Source organism: Pinus tabuliformis, chromosome 3_1 (genome assembly GCF_031772625.1).
Source record: "Pinus tabuliformis cultivar Carrire ecotype Pingquan chromosome 3_1, CPIR1, whole genome shotgun sequence".
NCBI classification, from domain to species: domain Eukaryota; kingdom Viridiplantae; phylum Streptophyta; class Pinopsida; order Pinales; family Pinaceae; genus Pinus; species Pinus tabuliformis.
The window spans coordinates 855,848,502-855,867,633 of record NC_142301.1 but is presented as its reverse complement, the minus strand read 5'-3'; the positions used below and the strand labels follow the sequence as shown (position 1 = coordinate 855,867,633).

Below are 19,132 nucleotides of genomic sequence, written 5' to 3'. Positions count from 1 at the left end.
GATAACTCCATCGAAGACCTGTCCTTGCGGAGCAGGACGTCCCCAAATGCTCACCAACGTCCCCATCAATCCGAGGTGAGTTGCATCCAATTGTACGTCTAATTTCCCTGTCCATAAGTCTCCTAGTACACAATGCTCCAAGAGCTCGTTGTGTTGCACCATACGTCATTGCTTACTGCCAAGTATCTTTGTACTCCTCAGCATGCCACTGTACATTGCAACCCATCCTTGTACACCACCAGATACTCCTGCTTGCTGTTGTATCACTTTGTACCATCTGGGGCTCCATATGCACCCATGCATCTGTCACTCCACTAGCAAACTCGATGTGGTGTAAGTCGCTCCTCCAACTCCATGGTACGAATCCATGCACCACAACACATCGTCATGCATCTATGTGCTCACCTGCAAACCACTACTCGACGCTACATGTTCCTATGCGCCACTGGATGCCATGATCAAAAGTTGAGATAGTACGCGTCGACCCACACCCTACCGACATCGCCACCTCCATTGTCACATCACCACACCCTCCGATACATGGGCTTCGCGTCCAAAACTTCCCTGAGAAACACAAGAGGTGAATGCCCCTATGTACCAGGGTCAATGCCACCACTGTGTTGCTCGTCCGTGACCACTGTGCCCCATAACTGGGGAGAACCCTCAATTCCATACAAGGCACTCTCTGGCGGCTTACCAATGCCAACTCCTGTGACAAAATCCTACCAGAGTATGTTGATCATCCTGCGACTCCATGCACAACCAACATGCTCAAACAACGCACAGAGTCTACTTGCTCCCCAATCAACCCAACTCGTCACCAATGTTGATGGTGATCCAAAAGTGTGTGGATGCTCAGTCATTGGATCTGTCACGCCGCCAATGCCCTCACCGACCACTTCCATGATGTGGTGGGGAATCCCACTGGATCCCAACAACCATCATCTTGCATTTCGAGTATATGATAGGAAGCCCCACCTGGATCCCAATGCTAACCTAGGCCTCCGATATCCCAATGTTTGTAATCTCCTGCTGAACTTCATTCTCGACTACCACTGTCTCCATAAACCTAGCCGACTCCATTGAGTACCAACTCAAAATCTCACACCATCCAACCCCAAGGGCGGGGTCGAATGCATGTGTACCTGTCTGCGCAACAACTCCAACCTGCTAACATGGCGCCTCATCTCACAATCCTGGTCAACATATGAGATCTGTCTAGGTGGCTCTGCCTCTCTCTCCCCAATGTGAAAAGGTAACTTAATAGTGCTATCAACCCTACCTATGTATGCTTAAAGAGGTTCTCAGCACAACCTGCTCTCATGCCATCCAATGCCTCATTCTGATGTAGAATGGTCTCTCAGATTTTCATGGCCTTCCTTTTCAATGCTATAAGGCCAACCTGGAACTGATGAAACTGTTGTGGGTGACCATCATCTAATACCACTGTATCTCTAGCATCTCATCAATGGTGGATACCTCGATGTCTCTTGGCGCCCCACCAATATATTGTGCGCTGCTATCACCTAAAAACTCGGACACAACCCCAGACACCTCATCAATGGATACATCAACAACGGATGGCACCTCCTCAACGGTGGACACCTTTGTTTCTCCTAGAACGTCTTCAATGGATGGCCCTGTGGATGTATGCTCTACTCTCTCCCCCAAGGTGTCAGCTGGAGCTATCAAAGGAATCTCCAATAAGGGTGACTCCTGCATCACACTGGGTGTATCTACGTACTCCTCACTGTTGAGAAATGAAGGGCAATTTTAAATAATCGATTTCTCTTAATTGTGATAACTCGCTTGATGTTATTTCTTTAGATTCTGCTTCTTATTGTTTACAAGAATTATTATCATCAGCTAGCTACCAAACAAGAAGATCAAAATGCACGGGTACACATGATATTGGCCCCATGAGGGCAAAAACCTCTCCTAAACTTGAGAGGAAAAACCCTTTGAACTCTTTCTTATGGAATATTTATTGAGAAATTACATGACCCAAACATTGACTCAAAAATTCCTTCGACATCAAATGACAATACCTCCAAACATGTACCCAAACATACTGTATACTTTAGCAGTGAATCAGGTTTGTAGTAAGAGCATGACAATTAGAGACGATGATCTCGGATAGGCTCTTCTAGCCTTTTTCTATCCTCACACTTCATGAAGACTCATCTCATACATAATAGTCTCTTGATTTGCAATTTCGTGATGCCAAATGGATGACTGTTATAGGTCAGCGAAGACAAAACCCTTTGCTTCAGTATGCGGATGCACGTGATGGGAGAGATAGGGCTCCTCTAGCCCTTAGATGGCTTCGATCTCTTTGGTACTGATCTATTCATTCAATCTGCAGCTAGATTGGATCTACAACCCAACAGTATACCCATATAACATGAAACCCTAGATTAGAGTAGACTGTCGCTTAAGAGAACAGACTCCGCATGAGGGAACAAACCTCCTCAAATGACTGCGGCTACCTTCTCTCGTTGACCCTTTCACTTCACTTTCCTTCAAGAACGAATTATGATTGAATGTGTGTCTTGAGGAGGTGTCATCATAGCCTTTATATAGGCTTGTCTCCTCTCCCATAGGCCGACTAGATCCTTTGATTAGGCCGACATGTTCATTGATTAAGCCGACATGATTCTTGGATAGGCCGACGTTAAAACAAGAGGCTTCCAGAATTTTCTTCAAGCGGTTTCTTTGCAATAATTCCGTGGGTACATGTTGGAGTATTTCATTGATGATCTAGAAGGATTTGACTTACATCAATTGCATTTACAAGTGTAATAGTACATCACTGTCTTCATTTTACATGAGTCATCTAAGGCTCTCAATTGGAGCCACGACTTAAAAATATAAAAATTTTCTTAATACAAAAATACATTGTTACAATATTTGACAAGACCGAACCTAGTTACACTTTTTTTTTTCAACACTCACAACCCTGTGTAACCTCAGCCTCATGCTCAACCTACTCCTCAGGCTCCCGATATCTAAAGCTAGGTCTCCACTAGCAAAAGTGCCTCTTGGTCTCACCCTCTAATTTTCCCTGTCCTGCTTGCTCCTTTTGAGGAGATCTGGTGCCTTGATTTTGTCGACTTTCCCGACATGGTGTAGATGACTGCACCCCTACAGGTTGTGCACCTCTAGTGTCTTTGTTGTAAGTATGAGAGTGGATTTGGTCTGACACCTTCCTTAACTGCGCCAGCCTCTCATCGTTCCAACATATTCCACCCCATAATTCCTGCATACTGAATCTTCCTTGAGCCATGGGTTTATCTATGGTTTCACCCGTCATCATGCATACATGCCCAAATCTTCCATGATCTTGCTGGCTACCCCACAACTAGCCAAGCTCATGCTCTGATACCACTGTAATATCCCTAATGAGAAAATACAGGAAATAACAAAGGCTATGAACTAACTACAAACTGCAATCTCATAAACATGCAAGCACAAGAATTAAATGCCAGAAATATAAACCAAAGCTCTGAGCCATTTTATTAATATGAGCAGAATGGGTACAATAGATGGTAATAGTAGAACCTGGGCTTACTACAAGCAAGCAAGGCAAACTCAGGTGATAGCAGTGAATCCCAAGTGTTGTAGAAGCTCCTCCCCAATTTTTGCGCAGACCCAATAAATTTTTGCTGTTGCCGCCACATAAGAAATGGAAAATATGCCTACAAAATTGCTCGGAAAATTATGAGAAATTAGGTGGTGCACTTTCTCAACAAGGCCAACAAAACCCAAAAAGGAATTGTCTCCAAACTAACTCTTTAGGAAACACACAAAGTTGTGCAAATTTCCAGCTAACTAGTAAAACTCATTGCTGAAAGAAAGTGGATTTCTGGCCTGAATAATGCCCAGATCACACTGAAAATGCAGCCATAGAATCCACTCCAAGTACCCACAAAAACCTAGAAAAGGTTTGCGCTGATTCTTGTTGATTTTTGGGTAGCATCGGATGTGCTCTAGCTCCAAAATTTTGTGGAGGGGCTAGAACACATGAGATCTCCAAGACCCATAAATCGTTTGGAGAATTTCCACCTAGAGTGCATGTTATTCAAATAATTAATTATTTTTAATATTGCCTAAGTTAAAACTTAGGAAGTTAAAATAATTGAAGTGAATTAATGTAAATATGGGTGAGAAGCTTCTAAGTGACGAGGATCAAGTCTAATTTAATTTTAACCGTTGATTAGAGACTTAATCTCAGTTGTTGATTTCTCAATAGGAAAAGTATAAAGGAAGGCTTGGGGTCAGTTGGAGAACACACATACGGAGAACAACACTTGAGCTAGATCGAAATTTTGGGGCATGGTTTGCTGAGAATTTTGGAGTAAACTTCTAGTGCAGAGAGGGGCAGTTCGGCTGCGGGACTTTTGTCCAAGGCCGAGAATACATAACAAAGAGGCAACACGACACTAGGGAGAGACAGAGCAACTCCAGGAGGGTGACGCAGAGGCTAGAGGGTTGACGCAGTCATGCAGAGGCAACACTAGGGTTTCTGTGAGGCAGATTGGGCATCAATTCAACAGATTGATTTTTGAGCCAGGAAGGCTCACCGGGAGGGTGACACAACTCCTAGAGGAGGTGACGTAATCCCAATGCAGAGCTGGGAGTAGCTATCGCTGCACAACACTAGGGACAACGCAGTGACCTGTGGGGTTTGTTCATCCAATTGTTGGATCCGCCAAAATATCTGTCTCCGGATAGAGGTACTTCTGCCAGGTTTATTCTCTGTTGGGTGAGCCGGATTTGGCACCCTAGTTGTATTCGAAATCTGCATAATAATAAAACCCTCATATCTGTTGCACCAGTTTGCCCACACTGGGTTTTTCCTGGGACGTTTAGTCCAAAAATAAGTGTGTCTTTTGTGTGGTTATCTCATTTATTTTTTCAGTGCTTGAATTGTATATTGGTGTAGGCTGTAGTGTATTTGCATTAATACTTTTCTGAATAATTCTAAAACTAACTTGTTAAAATGAAGAACACAAGTAGGTAATGCAAATCAGTTTACTGCAGTAGGATTTCTGATTTGTTAGATTCATAATTTTTCACAATTCTGAGTGATGAGAGAGCCCACCAAACAGTGCGACTGGCCCTCAGGCTGGCTACACGCCCTGCTGTGAAATAATGCTCCAGAAACTCCCAAATCCTCCACCGAAATGCCACTAAAATTCCACACAAAATTCTCTTTGAAAAATACCTTCTCCTCCAGCGAATCTCCTTTAGAAATTAGCTTCCCTCATCCCCTACGCAAGTTTTCTCCAATGAGCTCTACGAATTGCTAGAATGGAGAAATTCAACCCACCAAATGGCCAAGACTTTTTCCCTACAAACACTACCAAAATTCCGGTCTCAAGGTACGAAATCTCTCTACAAATCACTAGATCTCCTGACTCACTCCAACTAAAGAAATTTTTTCTCCACAAACTACGTTTGCGCCCAGGTAGTGCGCAACACTGGGTGGACACCTGCAATAAAGCTCTTTGGAAATCCTGAATTGGACTCCTCAAATTTCCTCACTAGAGAGACACTTGAAGTTCTTTGAAATGAGGGTGGAATTCCGCTTGGAACTCCTGTGCCAAACAACACTTCTCTTCTTGTGCTAAATAACTCCAAGAGAAGATGTACTGTGAATTGTAACAGTCAAATGATGTCCAACAAATGAGTCTCTCCTCCTTTTATAATTTCTCTCCATGCTTCTAGACTCCCCTTTTAATTATTATTTTATTGGTTGGGGCCATTTTCCACTAAGCGATTTTTTCCCTTCATTTTAATAAATTAATAATTTGCCGCCAATCTCCCATAAAATAATACTTGTCACCTTTCTCCAAAATAATATTTGCCCCTTTTAATTAATATAACCAAAATTGGGCAAAATTCCCAAGCTCACAAAATTGGCGATATTACATCTACTCAAGCAATCTCTTTTGGGTTTGTGCCTTAAATTTTTAGGTTGGTAGCTGAAAAATTTGGAAAGGGATGTGGCAAGGACCCATGTTCACTTTTATCAGTTATGGATACTTCATGTTACTTAAAAATGTAATTGAATGGTTGTAGTCTGCATGCTTTTTGGGTTATATGCTTCTGAAATAGTTTGTCACGTTGAATAAAATCCTATTACAGCTCCCAGAAGGTAGACTTTCTCTTGCACTGAATGCTCTTCTTCGGGTGTACAATCATGTTGTCGCTTTTGGATCCCAGAAAGATAAATTTTCAGCATCAAGACCCCTTGTTCCACCAAACCGGATTGGCTGTTTGCTTGGAAAGGGTGGCATAATTATTTCTAAGATGAGAAAATTAACTGATCAAATATATGGATTTTTGGGAAGGACCAACTGCCAAAAAGTGCATCCCAAATGACAAAGTTGTGCAGGTATCTTCGATATAGTAATTAGTAATTCTTACATAATCCCCTTTGCTGCAATTTTTTAATATCAGGTGAAATTTGTATTTCATGGTTGGTTTCTCTGAATGAAAAATTAAAAATATGTTTTAAGTACTGCTGGTCACTTGTGAACAGGGATAGTTCAAGAAGCAATTCTACATATATCAACAACGCTGCAAAACAATCTATTTCCAGAAAAACCTGTTCCAGTTGCTGGTGTTGGATTTGCCCTGAGCACATGCCTCCAGTTCTTGGACCAATGACACCATTTAGGGGAAGACCTGAACCTGGTTCACCTCCTGGAATGTATCCTCATTATGGAGGACCTCTAGTGGACATTGATCAAGAAGGGTTACCTCACAATGTTGATCATCCAGGATTCCCTCCCAATGTGCATTGTCTTGGAGGAATGCATCACATGTTACAACATTGACCAACCACCATCACCAGGTCCATGGGAAGTGCAAGTAAGGCTTTTTAGATGGCCATTTTGATTGTAGATATTTATGATAGGATTGCTGACATAAGGATCTTCTGATATTTTATTAATTTTTATATACCATTTATGCAATTCTCTCTGGAGGTTTAATGCAGGTTAACAACATGATGGTTGATGTGGATCTGGAGAATGTTATTTTTTCAAAAGCAGCTGGATAAATTCTAATTTTTTTAATCAATACTATGGTTACACGGAATGGGTGGTGGCGGTGCAAGGAGCATGACTGACTATGGAAGAGGGTATCCACAAGGAGGAAGCCTAGGAAGGTTTCCACATGATTGATTGTTCTAAAAAATATGTAGAAAGTCACAATTTCTTCTTTTTTGCTGAGATGCAATGGAGGACTCCTTTTCCCAGTTTCCAAAGGTATGGTATCTATGTACAACAAATAATCCTGCAACAATAACAGTCAAATTTGTCATTGCATTATATTTATTATTTAGAATTACTGAAACTGAATGTTCTTGTAAATTTGTTACAATAGAATCCAAAATGTCTTTATTCAGAAATTGATAAACTAATTACACTGGCTGACAACCACTGTAGTTATTGAATTTATTATATCAAGCAACATAATCACTATGATAGTATGATGCTTCAACTGAGATCTACCTCAAGAAAAATGGAGATTTCTTTGGCCCAAAAACCATGTTTGTTGCAACAAGGTGTGATGATGAGGAAGTACAAGTAGTATGATATCAATATGTAAATCTGCCCAAATGTTAAAATTACAATGAGAATGCATAAAAGGAAATTATGGCTGAAATGGTTATAATTATGAGAAGAATTGTTTATTAGTGTAATGTGCAGCAGCAAGGTGGGAGGTGATCAAATTTGTATTAACGCTGAGACCTAAACGTTCAAACACACCTGCCACTCCCCCACCCCTCACAGTGGGAGTGAATGGGGCCCGGTACAAGTCCTGGCTCATTTGACAGCATAGAAATGCCCCTCATAACACAGCCATTTAGAGAAAGGATAGCTGTAAGTTACTGTAAGTAACATTTTCAAAATGAAATAATTAAGAGCAAAGGAGAAATATTAGCTTCATTTCTTATTTATACAGATCAATCCCTATAGTACATCTAGGTTTTAATGCATGTAAGATAACCATCATAAAATCAAGGCAGTTGTTATTCAATGCTGGAAGTTGCTCCATATTAAATGGAGGACAACTACAACAACAACAAAAAAATGAATGACAGTTGTTATTAAATGCTAACACCTGCCCTTATAACACACAAGGAAATTTCTATAACAAGTCACACCACCATCCATGATCGACCTTTATCCTATGGTTAATATTTTTCTTTATGAAATTTTGTTCTCATTTCTTTAAATAAGTTGACCTCTAATATTCTAAACATCCATTTGGTTGTCTTTGTTTCCACATTTACCTTCTTCTTATGCAAGGCAAAATGCTCAACACCGTTTGACCTTTATTTGCTAGAACAATTTTGACAAATCATTTGAGTTATTTAATCTTTTTTTAACACATTACAACTGCCACATTTTGTTCTTCATCACTAGTCTTTGTGCCCTTCAAACAATACTTCATCTAAATGTAAAATAACCTCTCATACTTCAAGCTTATTGTGGAGAGCATAATACCGGTATAGTCATTCTTGGTTATGAGATTTTTATTGACTACTTGTTTTTTTAGAATTCCAATGCCATAAATGGCAAAAATTGAGAGAAGTCGATTTTTTTGACTGTGTTTTCATTTATAGACATTTTCTCCCAAGAGCTTGATGCAAATCTTCTTCAGTAGAGTGAATAGAGGGTTGTGGAATTCACATTACAACAGTTAAACTAGTGGTTGTAGCATGCCTTGTACAACAGCTAACAAACCTAGAACAAGTGAAATTAGCAGTATAAAACCTTGCCTTTTAAGATCATTCCCCAATTACTTATAAACACTGATCTTCACTTGTGGACTAAAGACTCCACTAGGGCCCTTAAAAATCTGCATTTCATAACTATTTCTTGGCGAGATTAAACTAGATCAATTGCTTGAATATTCTTCTCACTTGTATGATTTTAATTGAATCGTTATGAAATATTTTAAATTTCGTTATATACTTTGGTTTACCATTTTACTTTCCAGATTTGCATAAAACTAATTAAACCCATCATTCTTGCTCCCATAGGTTCTTCCACATACATTAGAATCTGGAAGCTAAAACTGTATCTCCTTATAAGCCCGATTCAGTGTAAGTCCTTCAAATCCTTCAACTCATTTACGTGTGTTGAAGACTTAGTTATTTAAGGAAGCCCCCGTCGGTTGACATTAAGCCCCTTGCTTCTGAAATAATTTGTCACGTTGAATAAAATCCTATTGCAGCTCCCAAAAGGTAGACTTTCTCCTGCGCAAAATGCTCTTCTTCAGATGTACAATCGCGTTGTCACTTCTGGACCCGAGCAAGATAAATTTTCAATATAAAGACTCCTTGTTCCATCAAGCCAGATTGGGTGTTTGCTTGGAAAGGGTGGCATAATTATTTCTAAGATGAGAAAATTAACCCGATCAAATATACGGATTTCTGGCAAGGACCAATTGCCAAAATGTGCATCCCAAAATGGCAAAGTTGTGCTGGTATCTTCAATATAGTAATTAGTATTCTTACATAATCCCCTTTGTTGCAATTTTTTAATATCAGGTGAAATTTGTAGTTCATGCCGGTTGGTTTCTCTGAATGAAAAATTACAGATCTGTTATAATTACTGCAGGTCACTGGTGAACAGGGGGCAGTTCAAGAAGCACTTGTACAGATATCAACAATGTTGCAAAACAATCTATTTCCATAAAAAGCTATTCCAGTTGTTGGTGTTCGTATTTACCGTGAGCACATGCCTCCAGTTCCTGAACCAATGGTACCATTCAGGGGAAGACCTGAACCTGGTTCACCTCCTGGAATGTATCCTCATTATGGAGGACACCTTCATGACATTGATCAAGGAGGATGGTTACCTAATAATGTTGATCATCTAGGATTCCCTCCCAATTTGCATTGTCTTGGAGGAATGCATCACAACATTGACCAACCACCATCACCAGGTCCATGGGCAGTGTAAGTAAGGCATTATAGATGACCATTTTGATGGTAGCTATTTATGATAGAATTGCTGACATACAGATTTTTGAAATTTTATTAATTTTTATATACCATTTATGCAATTCTTTCTCTGGAGGTTTAATATAGGTTAATAACATGATGGTTGATGTGGATACGGAGAATGTTATTTTTCAAAAGCAGTTGGATAAATTCGATTTTTTTTAATCAATATTGTTGTGCTAGGGAATGGGCGGTGGCAGTGCAATGAGCATGACTATGGAAGAGGGTATCCACAAAGAGAAAGCCTAGGAAGCTTTGTATTACTAACCGCGCAGAAAAGGGAAGTTGAATTTTATTCTTAGCTATTCTTACTGATTATTGTGTTTCTCTGTGGTGGAAGTCAATCAACTATTGTAGAGGTTGTCCCAGAACGTGTCATTGGCTCTATATATGGGGAGAATGGCAGCAACTTAGCCCATATTCAACAGCTTTTTTTATCTAATGAAAAAATTCAAATGGGTGATATTACATAAGTTATTATAATTGTGAAAATATTCAAATGGGTGATATTACACAAGTTATTATCTGTGCTATTTCTGCTTAAATTATTTCATAAATCAACCTTCTCATTAATGGTATACATCCTATTTGTTGCTGTTATTTTCAGATTTTTAGAGAAAAAGTTATAATGAATGACCCAATACCTGGGAAAACTGAAGGCCTTGTTATAATATCAGGAACACCGGAGCAAACTCATGTTACTCAAAGCCTTCATTATGAGTGGGCAGTCCTCACCATGATTACCTTTAGTTTTTGAAGGTAATTCTAAGGAATGGACTTTTCTTTTTCTATAACCGAACTGACATTTGTTTACATACTTATAGCACGCTGAAAATTGTATTGGCTACTTAGATTATGCACACATTTGAAGATATCACATGTTCTTATTCAGTAGTGCTTTGTGCAAACTTTTCTAATGTTTTGACTTCTATTTGTGCCTTCCTCTTCCCTTTGATTCTCCTTTAACAGACGAAGACCAAGAAGCTTGGAGTAGGAGAGCCAAAAACTTTAATGTAAATGCTCATTGCTGGCCTACTTTCTAGTGCAAGGGAAATGCCAAAATATTTGCAACAGCAAGTCTCCTACATGCATATGCCACTGCCACCCCTTAATGGCGTAAGAATTCAGCCAGTTTATGTGACAAAACATTGGAGATTTTCCACTATTACATGCCAAAATCATGGACATAAGCTATAAACAGGATTCACTAGAATGTAGGTGCCTTTGCATGGATGAACACGTCATGTGAAAAGAAACCCTCTCAAGTCTCAAAATGAGGTTTATAATATATATAGAAGGAAAAATAATGAAGGTTGATGGAAAATTCAATGCATATTAGTGAAGGTGGTGCTTGTCTTGATATGGCATTATGGTATTTTACATTGTATTGTCTTGCCACTCAAAATGGTAAGGGAGTTAGGTGAGTTCTACTTATCATATCATATGTCCCCCTCTCATAAGGTAGCCAAGTCGACAAGTAGTATTTTATTTACATCATGTATAGACTTGGGTTTCCAACCCCGCTAACTTTATTCCTATGCATACTATCGATTCTTGAATCCTTTATCAATGGGATCTTGGCTTGGAACTTACATTTAAGATTAGGATGTCATTACGCAATTCACATATTTTAATCTATACATATTTCAATATCATAATCAAGATGCCTAAAATTGGGTATTTACATTTCCCTATTTTTGAAGAAAAACACCAACTTTTTAGTGCAACCTCACAGCTGGAACACAACTAAATTTTTTGTCTCATAGCATCTTCCATTTCCCTGGTTGCTTCATCCCTTCCATAATGTTTACATTGGACCTTGACCTCATTTTATTGCACAATTTCATAGTATTGTTACATTTCTATTGGGGATATGTGTAGGATTTGTTTAGAATACTCCATTTTGATCCCCTTGGACCATGGACTAATCGGGAATATGGTTAGGATCATGAACATACATCTTAAGCAAAAAAACAGTGAAAAAAATTATATGCTTTAACATTGGATGGCAAGACATGTTTGTATGCACCAGGGCCTAAGGAAACAATCTTAAGAAGCTATGGACACAAGCTTCAACCTAGAATACCTTTTTAGCTTTCGGTGTTACTCTGAAAGTGTGTTTACATCATATTTGATGGTGCTTCATGTGATGTGGGGTGTAGGGTGCAGGGTGTGTGGATGACCCTCGGTGGTTTTGTGATGGAGACACAATGGAGTTGATGTCTTGCTTGTTGATTGTTAGACCTTGTAGGGAGCATTCTTCCTTGGAGCATTGGAGAATTATGGAGCTTGGTGATTTCTGGATGTAGTCAACACATGGAGCTTAGTTGCTTGCTTGGAGAATGCCTTGCTTTGGAGTAGTTTTAGGCATCTTAAAGGAGGGTGTAGAATCCCTAGGTAATTTTTCCCTTACGGTTCTAATTTTGACTAAAGCAACCTAGAATTCTGGAACAAAAATAACCTATATTTCCAGTAATTTTCTTATTTGTAATTTCATATCAAAAAGTATTGTGAGCCATTTGTGATTGAACCTCCCCCCACCCTCAACAAAATCGTAGTGATTTAGACAAATATTATCCATAAGCTAAGGTTTTAGCGATTATCCAGTTGTTATTGTGCTACAATGTTCCATTTAGGTTATAGAAAAACCCAACCTTATAGCTTGTCAATGAAGTTTAGTTTATGTGACATTAATATCTCTTTCTCATCATTGCAATACTAATTTTATCTATTAAACAGGTGCAACGAGCCCATATCAGGTTTTCTTATGAGGATCTGATATATACAAGATATATGGGTTGGGGCTTATGGTTTTAGCATGGTAAAACGATTTGTTATGGACATATATGGCCTAATTATTTCTTATTGTTGGAATATATTAATGCATTTGGATTGAAATTTTGCTTTTATTCAGATTGTATATGATGCAAAAAGGGAAGTTATGGGTATGTCTCATGTTGTTGCTCCTTGATTTTCCTCGAGAATTGAAGGGAATAATTCCTTGGGAGAATTTAACAAGCAAGAAATTCAGCGGAGGGTATTCAATCATGATCAAAATCTTCTATCATATCACCAGCATTATCATTTTCAATAAATATGGGTCTTCTAAAAAGGCCATTTTCTCCACGATCACGACTATAAGAATGTGAAGATCCATTTTAGAACTTTGATAGATGATGTTGAATGTATAGGAGTTTGCTTTTGTTGTGGATTTTTTCTCAAATGAGTTCTATGTGGGTGCCATATCAACTACGTCAATCCAAACAATTAAATGTGATCAAAGATTTCAGATTATACCCAACTTAGTAATAAATGCTTTCATATTTGTATCCATATAATATTTTAGATTCAAAATGAAAATGGTGTTGTGATTCCAGATTCCAAATCCAAGAAGTGTTATGATTAGAAATGACCCTCATATGAAGCAATAATTGTTTATAAAATTAGCTGTAGATGGAAGCCATATTATTTCCATCACATCTCTTCATTTTTTGGGACTAGTTTCATTGATTTGTGACTTCATATGTAGATCTTTAGCATATTCCAATCTATATGGAAAGAAATTCAAACATATTTGCTTTAATAAACTTTGACTGGGATATGATCTTAGTATAATGGTTTTGTTCATAACATTTCTATATGAAAATGTCTTTTTGTTATGTTATTTTTGTTTGTGACAAGTGAGGAGTACTGGCTTCAATCGTTCACTTTGATACATGACTTATGTACTTTATCACTAGCTAAGGACCTTTCAACAATCTGTTAGGATTTGTTAATTGTTGAGCTCTTCCATGTTGTTTATGAAAGCAATACCTTTTGTTTGTTAATGTCGTAAACTCATGCTTGGAGCAATGCTTTGACCTCGAAGAGAAAGGAGAAGGATTTATTATGGATTTCAGTTTTTACACTGGGAATTGAACTTACATTATTACTTCAATTACCTAATATTGATTTAACTAGTAGTACTATTCTACTTTTGTTATAAACTCATGCTTAGAGCAATGCTTTGACCATGAAGAGAAAGGGGAAGGATTTATTATGGCTTTAAGTTTTTCTTGTGAATTTAACTTACATTATGACTTATGTTACCTAATGTTGATTTAACTAGCAATACTATTCTAGTTTTGTTTAATTTTTGGAAATATTGCTTATGGTAACTTACAACCTGTCTTTTATCTAAGCAGCCATGTTATGATAAATTTTTCTATGCTATGAAAATCACCCAAGACTTGCATTTGGCCTCATCCACACTCATTCCAGGACAGGGTTTTGAAGTGGAGTTGAACTTCCAGTGTGATTCAACAATCTAATTCAAAATTTCATATTCTAATCATTTGATGATTCAACTTCTTGTGACCCTTCTCTATGATTGGAATCTTGTGTTCTTGTAATGCACTTTCTCTTGGATTCCCTTCAACTAAGTTGAAGAAAACAATTCTCAATCATTGTAATTAACATGTGAATTTTGAAATGATCCATCATGTTTGAAGTATTCTTCTACGGAATGCCATCTTGGAAAGATGATAGATAAATGGTACTTGTGGAAGGTAATGTCACTTTGCCTAAGCACAACAAAGCTAAACATTTCTTATATGGTACAGGGTTGCATCTTTTATTTGGCAGAACTCCTTAAGAGATAATAGCATGGGTGTGTTGATTTCTGGTAGCATCGGATGTGCTCTAAGCCTCAAAATTTGTAGGGAGGTTAGGACACATGTATTTTAGAACACCCAGAGATCGTTTTGGGAAATTCCACATAGAGACAGTTTTATTAAAATAATTAATTATTTTTAATGGGTGTCTAAGTCTAAACATTAGGAAATTAAAATAATTAAAGGGTATTAATCAAACCGAGGGTGAATTATAGAAGAAGCCGGAGATCGAGTCCAAATGATCTGAGCCATTCATTAGAATCTAATATGGGTCGTTGCTTACTCAACTAGAGGATTATAAGAAGGACTTCATGTGATGTGACACTTGGACACTTCATTTCACGTGATGATGACAAATCTACAATTGGACACTTCATTTCATGTGATGATGACAAAATATGAATGCACTCTATATATGCCTTTTCTTAATGATGGATATGGGCATGTGTTGTGTTTATTAATGCATTTAAATACTTCACCTACGCGTACACTCATAATGTTTTAGGGTTTTTTGGAGGCAAAATCTATTTATAATTGGTGAATTAGACTAGTTAATGGCTCAAACTTTTTAATTGCTTTCAAGTCGGTGTGATTGGATGAAAAGGCATGGATGGGCACACCAAATACGGAATGAACTAAAGTTTGTTTGACGTTTTGCTATGCATGAAACATCATTGGACGTTTTTCTCTGAGTGAGTCGATAGAGATATTTCTAAATCGAAGTTTGCCAGTGACAGAGGGAGCACCGCAACAGTTTCAGTGCAGAGCAATCTTCAGGGGGGACACAGTTTTGCTGGGTAGAAAAGCATTAGAAATTGATAAGAAAATTAGCACAAAGAATCATGAAAATTCACCTTCATTTTATCATAAAGATTTCTAATATGTAAATATGTTTTGTTGCAATACTATGAGTCAATATCATGGCTTATCAATACCACATGTCTACAAACCATGCAAAAATCATAACTCATTTCACATGACACTTTTTCACGGTTTTGAATTAATCAATTTAATTAAAAAGACAAAAAAAACAACTCTTTTAAATAAACCTCAATCTTTAATTTGTGAATACTATCAAAAATATTCTAGAATATTATGTGAAGATTAAATTTCTACTATCTACTTAATATTTATTAATAATTAAATTAAAATTCTGAAAACTATATTCCAAAATAAATACATCCATCCAAATAATTATTATAATTTTAAATACATATATAAAATAAATAAATAAACCAAAAAACCAAATAAAAACTCCAATTATTCCCATTACACTGGGAATGTTGAACTTGTTCAAAATCAGCTTACCTCCAAACCATTCTAAGCAGAAACACATATAGCCATTTATTCGTGCGAAACCATATTGTAACCTAATTTCTATGGGAAAACTATCAATATTTTTTACTGTTAATCGTCAAAGTGGCCGTGATATAGATTTTATCAATGTAATTTTCTACGCCCTTCAAATGTTTTCTAAAACGTAAGACATGTGTTGGATTGCAGGGCTGGCAGAGATTGAACTTTTTGTAACATTCACAACAGCTATCAAGAAGACATCGATTACGTCAAAAGCATGAATGATTGAGCAAGGGATCAATAATTGGTAGTGTGTAATAACTAAATTCTATATACGGTCTATAACGAAATTGCCAGCCTCCACAATATTAGGAGTACAACGCAGATTTTGTGCCTGGTAATACCAAAGCAGTTATACTTGAGAGTCGATCGCATTTGCATGGTGAATATGACTCGCAGGTAGTACAATTGACCATATATGTTTGTAACATAGTTATAACTATACTTGAGAGTCGATCGCATTTGCATGGTGAATATGACTTGCAGGTAGTACAACTGATCATATATGTTTGTAACATAGTTATAACTATTCAATGAGTGATTCTAGTCACATTTACTTCCCAATATGATTGAGGTTTTGAATACTTCGGATTTTATGCGATGTATTTATGCACCAATTGGAAACTATATATGGCCTGAGTTCCTTTTATTTATAGCTTCAGGTACAGGTTTTTTTAATCTACAACTTTGGAAGGGGCATGCCACAAAGTCAATGAGCCTATTATACTTTCTCTTATCTATAGTTTAGTTTATAGTTTATTTTTCGAAAGGGTATATTATGAAGTCAATGTTTCACGATTTCAATAAGTTTGTATATGTTTAAGTTCTGTAAAAGAAAGTAATGCATAATTTTTCATCAATTACTCCACTACATCAATTTTGGAAAGTATACACATTTTAAATTTCAAAGGCTAATTCATTAAATTAAGGATAGGTCTTTAATGACTAAAATATATAAAGATTCATTTCAATGAAAATGTATAAGACCAAGTCTATATGACATCATTCTTAGTAAGATAATGAAAATTTATAAGGTCAAGTCTCTATGACTTCACCCTAAGATTGGGTGGAAACGAAGAACAAGGAAAAAGGTCCTCAAGCCTAGAAAATGACATTAATCTTAGTGGAAAACATTCACGTAACTCTAAAAAACCTTCTAGCTTGGTTATGCAAAATGAGTCTAATGGGGTCTCCTAGCATAAGTCCTCTTAGGGGGTGTGCAATATAGGGTTATTTTCTTTTCCCACACATTAACTCTCAATCATGTAATGTTGTGAATTACCTTTAGAAAAAATTTAACATAATCCCAATGAGTCATGATTCCTATCTAAGATGTGGAATGTGACTTTTCCAAATTCCTTTGGTTCCCTTGCTAGCTAAGGAGATGAGGAGATCATAAGATGTTGAAAACTGCAATGAATGTAATATTATAGAATCTCTAGGGAATAATAGTGAGTGGTTTTGTTAAGGTCATGTCTTAGCATTGGCATTGATTTTGGTGATATTCATTTTATTCTTTAAACCCATACTATTAGAAGATAAGTTTTCATTGGCCAAATTAAGATTTATAAAATATTTGTATTACTTCAATGATTTCTTCTTATTAATGATTTCAATATCATTCAAAGTCATATTTTTAATTTTTATTTGGATGTAATATTTAATATTCTCAATATTCATGATTTGATTGTCTTTTGTTGTTGTTGTTTATATGTAATACAAGCCTCAAAATTCTTAGCCCATATCTTTTTGAGCTTGTGTTCGCCATTGTTTAATTACAATAAGCAATAAAAAGGAGCATATCCTTGTTATACTTAAAAATTTTATGCTTTATTTTAAATATCTGATATGGCTTTAGATTATTTGAAAATAGAATGTTATATGAAGTGTTGTATTTAATTTTAGATATTACTAGCACAACCACATTAATAAACGTGGTTGATATACGCGGATAGGCGTATATCAATAATCTACCATTGCTCGTGAAGGAATACATTAGCCAAATGGATGAAGTAAATAGTTTTTCAAGAAAATATGTGGTTAGGTTGCCCACATATAAAAGCTATTTATATTCATGTTTTTGAGTTGCACTTAGTGATTGGCATGGATAAATTTTTAACTATTGTAATAAGAATTAATCTAAAGAAGCTTGTGTACCCTTAATGCATACAATGTAGTTCGAACAACTTTGAGATTTACAAACCAAGCCCATATCTATGTGGGTACTCTAAGGTCATGAGAGTTTCTTGCTACTTCGATGTTTATGAAGTAAACAATCTTTAAAGAAAATATGTGGTTAGGCCACACACATATAAAAGCTATTTATATTCATGTTTTTGAGTTGCACTTAGTGATTGGTATGGATAAATTTTTAATTACTATAATAAGAATTAATCTAAAGAAGCTTGTGTACCCTTAATGCATAAAATGTAGTTGGAACAACTTTGAGATTTACAAACCAGGGCCATATCTATGTGGGTACTCTAAGGTCCTGACAGTTTCTTGCTGCTTTGGTGTTTTTATCTTTTACTCGTATGCATTGACGCTTCAGTTTCTAAGCATAACAAATAGTTTGTGCTTAAAAGACCTATCTAATTTATTGGCAAACAAACCAAATAAGTTTATTGCTATGTGCTTATTCCAACCATTTTTTAATATAATTAATTAAATGGAACATACAAACCTGAGTATTCAATAATCATTTATCACTCAATGCTAAAATCTGAAAAAGATTTCTTATGATGGTGGAAAATAAAAAAACATTCTAAAATTACATAGGAAACAAAGATTTTCTAAATAGTAGATGTCAAACTAGATTTCTCCAAATAATAGAAAAGCAATGGTAAAAGAAATGTATCCAACTTCTTTGGACAATATCAGGTGAATTGAACACAAGAATTGAAATCTCTTTCAAGTTGAGTGAGCATCAAACTCATTTTAAATTTGTACATATATCCAATGCCTTTCTGAATGAAATCTAAAGATAAATAATAACAATGTGTCAACCATTAAATTATAGGGGTAAAATAATGATAAATAGAATATATTCACAATAATAGAATATGCATCATGAAAAATCTCCCCAAAGAACTCTACA

At 36.6% G+C, this 19,132-nt stretch overlaps 1 long non-coding RNA gene across 9 annotated transcripts in view; it reads left to right on the top strand.

Annotated features, from left to right (window-relative positions):
• The window catches only part of LOC149190260 (uncharacterized), a 136,180-nt gene extending 119,697 nt beyond the window's left edge, over nt 1–16,483 (top strand). For 3 of the 9 annotated variants that reach the window (XR_016255970.1, XR_016255969.1, XR_016255972.1), the window contains exons 3-7: nt 6,151–6,400; nt 6,548–6,879; nt 7,007–7,277; nt 9,642–10,786; nt 10,997–12,307. This is a non-coding gene — a long non-coding RNA (uncharacterized LOC149190260). Of the gene's footprint in view, nt 1–6,150; nt 6,401–6,547; nt 6,880–6,995; nt 7,278–9,255; nt 9,508–9,641; nt 10,787–10,996; nt 12,308–16,182 lie in introns of those variants that run through there. The other 6 variants (XR_016255966.1, XR_016255974.1, XR_016255973.1 and 3 more) reach the window with 6 other exon arrangements.
• The last annotated feature ends 2,649 nt before the right edge of the window (nt 16,484–19,132 follow it).